This window comes from Rhynchophorus ferrugineus, unplaced genomic scaffold, assembly GCF_030347505.1.
Source record: "Rhynchophorus ferrugineus isolate W39M unplaced genomic scaffold, kcgeb_rfMv2 rfM3, whole genome shotgun sequence".
Lineage (NCBI taxonomy): Eukaryota > Metazoa > Arthropoda > Insecta > Coleoptera > Curculionidae > Rhynchophorus > Rhynchophorus ferrugineus.
This window is the reverse complement of record NW_027472582.1, coordinates 30,838,249-30,843,373: the sequence shown is the minus strand read 5'-3', so window position 1 is coordinate 30,843,373 and position 5,125 is coordinate 30,838,249. Positions and strand designations below refer to the sequence as shown.

At 32.3% G+C, this 5,125-nt stretch overlaps 1 protein-coding gene across 3 annotated transcripts in view; it reads right to left on the bottom strand.

Moving 5' to 3' along the window:
• The window catches only part of LOC143193584 (uncharacterized), a 100,308-nt gene that overhangs the window by 68,110 nt on the left and 27,073 nt on the right, over nucleotides 1-5,125 (bottom strand). The gene's annotated exons all lie outside the window — the stretch shown is intronic.

Sequence of the window (5,125 nt, the reverse complement as noted above, 5' to 3'; positions counted from 1 at the left end):
TACATAACGAGTAGTAACAATTTAATAATTAGATAATAAAAAAATTAATATAAGTTGTTTATATTTTTATTTCCACTTATAAAACAACAACCGTATAATCTCTCAAAATATATTTTAGGATGGAAATTAATATAACTGATTTTAATTTTTGAAATTGTTAGTTCTGACATTGTACCTTAAAATGTGTAAATGAGTCGATTTAGATTTTGGCAACAACAATGTCTTAATATACTTCGAAGTTTGAGGACGCAAAATGCTACATGAAGTTGAAGTGATTGGAAAATTTAACTAAAGCTTCTGAAATTATTAAGAGTCACTTATGGAGGCAATACAGACAAAAAGGACATAAATGTAGACACGTTAGGGAGCCACTTAAAACCTCCTGTAATTCAAGAATGGTGTGTTTTGATACAAACTTTTGGAAACTGGTCAGATTGCGGATAGAGAATGCTGCAGCTCACAAAAAGCCAAACTTAACCAGAAAAGTCAATTTACTGGACAAATGCGCGATGAAGTTGTAGTGCTTTACGCTAACGCTGACCTAAAAGACCCTCTTGAACTTGGGTTAGGAATTTCTCCCGCATGAAGCATATTGCCTGATTTGGCGCCATTAGTCTAATATTTGTTCCGGCTAATGTTGCTCGCCTTAGTAGATAAACAACTGGACACGTAAATTCGTATGTTAAATGAAAGATGACTTGGAGATACATAAAATAATAGACATTAAATTTTGTTTCTAATTTACTAGTTTTTCTGTTTTGCATCTGGAATAAATGTGTTAAAAAATCTGTCAATATAGTCATATACTAGCTAAGTCCTACTAATTGAAAGGTATCTAGATCAGTATTATTGCTATTTAAATTTAAATATATATATATATATATATATATATATATATATATATATATTTAAATTTAACCTTGCCTTAAAATTTAACCTTATTAAATTTAACCTTATTTAAATTTAACACTTGCGGCTCTTTCTATGATACTTTTTACAGTTTGCCCGTTAGAATCTTCATTACACTATTGTACGGAGGAGATAGCGGTTAAATTTAAATATATATATATATATATATATATATATATATATATATATATAGGAGGAGATAGCGGTTAAATTTAAATTTATATATATATATATATATATATATATATATATATATAGGAGGAGATAGCGGTTAAATTTAAATTTATATATATATATATATATATATATATATATATATATATATATATATATATATATATATATATATATATATATATTTAAATTTAACCGCTATCTCCTCCGTACAATAGTGTAATGAAGATTCTAACGGGCAAACTGTAAAAAGTATCATAGAAAGAGCCGCAAGTGGGACTGCTTGAAGAGTTCAAAACATCACAAGAAGTTTCAAAAGCGAAATAGATACAAAAGAAGTTTCAGACATTAAAATACCTAAACCATACATATACTAATTTTGTGTAATATGCCGTATATAAATAAGTAAATTCCAATAAAACGAAATACGCCCAATTCAAGCTATCATGAAGCTGTCAGATCGGCGATACAAATATTTTAGTATTTATTTTTTATTTTACTTAGCAGACCCGCTGCCTGTTACCAGCTCAAATTATAATACAGTAGATTATTTGTCATTTGTGTTGTATGTAAATACACTATGGATATATAAATTTCCGTTGTGACGTAAATTTGGCAGCGATGTACCGCCAAATGCCGGCAGGCAATTTTAAAATGGAAGACAATTCCTTTTGTATTTGAAACGATATTAACACGGAATGTCAGTGAGCTAATATATTATTAAATAATTTTATTTAATTTTAAGCAGTTTTGTTTAAGATTTTATATTACTCGTCGTTATTCCCCTATTATTGGATCTATTAAAAAGTTATAGTAGTTATGATTTAGCGATTAAGAAAATTATAATCTCATGAAATTACATTTGCATTACTTGTAGGGACAGCAAATAAATAAAGAAAATTTCCTCCTGATATAACATATGAATTGAAAAATACCGACCAGACACATAGATGGCGCAACTAGAATTAAATACCTATGTTTTTTAGTTAGCCCTAACCCTCAAAAGATGAGTGTATAAATTTGACAGCTGTCGGATAACGGATAAAACAGCTCAATAGGATCTACTCGACAGGTGCTAGAGACACAAATGGAAGGATAGCGCTAGGAACCCATCACCATCACATGGTCGACGTTATCCCACGAGACTAGCGCGATGGACGAAGAGCACAGAAGCCCATCATGAATGACATCAACGCATGAACACCCTTGCACCACGAAACGGGACATATAAGTTACCACGCTATAGTACCCTAATCGGAACGCCCCAACACGAACTACGTCCTGCTTGTCCTTCGATGGCAGCTGATCTCTAAAAACTCTTGACTAAGGTTAGATCTCCATCTCATAAGCAGGCCCTGGGCAGTTGATTGCGTAATCGCGGGTGTGTTCAGAAACCTGCACCACATGGAGGTACGTTCATCGGCAGCTCATCTAGGAGAGGAGAGGTGTAGCGACCGCTACAACCATTAAGGCCACCACTATTATATCTACCTTAAATTCAAAGGTTGGCAACGCTGGCGGATTGGTACCATGAGGTCCTGGCTATAAAAAACCATCACGATGGCGTCTTTCTCTCTACCCCTTTTAATAGTACCACTTCCATAGCGCTTCCGTACTTCCTTTACCTAACTTAATTTCCCATCCATTATCCTGTCGATCACATATATCATTCTAGAAATCAACAAGTATTTATTTAGCCGGTGTTTTCATATTCCGTGCGAATTCCTGTAGTGAGTGTTTCGATAAACGACTGCGTCTACAGCCACACATTCCGATAATACGAACATTCCTATACCTCCTTTTTAAGAGCGACATCTCGTCTCATCTCGTTATTGTCGTCGAAAACGTAATATTTGATAAATTCAATGAATGCAGTAAGACTACCAAAGTGTCTCTAAAATTTTCGTTAAAGATTTTTTCGAAATGCGAGAGTTCATTCGCGAGTTGAAGAGCATTGTTTCATCAAATCATTCAAGATGATGTTTTCATTAAGTTGGAATAGTAGGTAAATCCGAGCTAATTCTATAAAATATACGTTATTAGATCTTTACTTTGAACATCGATATGATTGATATTTATGTGAATATATATCTCGATTTCCTGTATTTTGGCTTATCCTATGGGATACTATATCTCTGTTGAATCTAGATATCTTTAGATTTTTCTTTTAAAGTAATAATTCGTCAGCATTGCAGGGTTTGAGACGTTAAAGCTACTTGAGTTCGTAGAATTATTTTATTTTCCACAGTAGATTAAGGACATTTGTGGGTACTTAACCAGTGGGTACTTAACAGGTAAGTGATTTGCGATGTCGATTTAAGTAAATAAGAAGAGATTCGACCAAAATTGCGACAACTGTATTCCAAAATTTTAAGAATCACTATGAATGCAAACACAGGCCTTATATTGTTACCATTACCATTGACAGCAAATATATGCGCCAATATACTCATTCTTACTCCTCGGTGAAGGTTGGCAATACCTATTATAAATAACATAAGGTAACATATACAGAAAAACTCGATTTTATTATATTTGCTCGCTAATTTATTAAATAACATGTTTTAAAGTTACAAAAAGATATTAAGTCTGTTAGTAGAAAAACGCAAATATAGAAGAAGAAGCCCATCTGGTAAGACCTTACTTAATAGAGCCACAAAGCAATTAACAAAGGAAATTAAAGAACTAACTTTAACTCTCCGTGAATAATAATTTAGAGTATTAACAACCGCCTCCTATTAGAGAGCTTGATGTTGTGATACGGTGGGCGCCAAAGCCATCTTGAAGAATGATTCCGTACAAGTCAAGGAAATAATATCCTACTATACCTCAATTCCAATAACGGAAGGAGAGGATAGTAATGGCTATTTCTAGGGAAGTTTTGGAAGAAATTAAACACTATTTTAATTTGTAAAAAAAGAACACGAGGCTATGACCTTATTACGGAAGATATTTTTAAAAGACGCCAAAGAAAGTTAAATTAACTACCCTGTTTAATGCTAGTATTTGGTAAAGCTAGTGATTCCCAAACATTGTTCTGCTATGGCCTGATAATTTTAATTTATGTTCACATTGCCCTTTCGTGACCTACTTAATACTTTTAAACCCATGCTGGTTCTATCTGGTAAAATAATACACATTTGTTAATAGTAAAAATTATGTAAAAATGTTTTATTAATACTACATATTTTGGTATTGCCTTTTTAGCCACTGAATTTTACTTCGAACTATGGAGCTGCTGCTTATTTAACCGACTTCGAAATAGAAAAAGTTTCTACGTTCGGCTCTATATATTTTTAAATGTATGTTCACTGAAAGAGTGTACTTCCGAGGTGGTCCCCTTGAAAACACTCAAATTTCAAAGGCACGTATAAAATTTTCACACATTTATCCGAAAACTTGGCATCAAGCTAAGTTTTTGCTTCAACTGTATTTTTTCCTTTCAAAAAGCAATGTTTTATCAAGACGCGAAATTCCTTTTTATCCATTTTTTTCACAATAACAAAAAGCATGGGGTTTATTATTCATGAAATATTTGATGCAATTATCAATTCTTTATCAATATTTGATATCTTTATCAAAATTTGGTATTAAGTATTTTCAGAAGCGGTTATTTATCTTAGATTATAATTGAGTATGATTTATTTATTCTAGTACACAATATAATAAACCTCATAAATTGCTATAATCGAAGAATAGTAACCATAATTCCAAGTATTTTTACCAAGATCGAAGTTGGCATTAAATACGAGAATAGATATCTAGCAATTGTTTCGAGGACTGCAAGGGGATCTTGAAGGATTAGTAAGTTTATCTTTTATTTGTACAGTAGCGTAATATACAGCGGTTTAGAACTATATCATACTATGCGTCATAGTTAAAACATTAGTAATTAGAGATAATATATGAATTAATATTTTTACAAAGATAGTCGTCTGACAAGAATTATTATTTGTTCAAGTGCGCCTTCAGTGCATTATGCAGTTAATAACGGTGATGACGGTTACATTTTTGAGATTGGGACCGGGTAGGAAAATGCCAC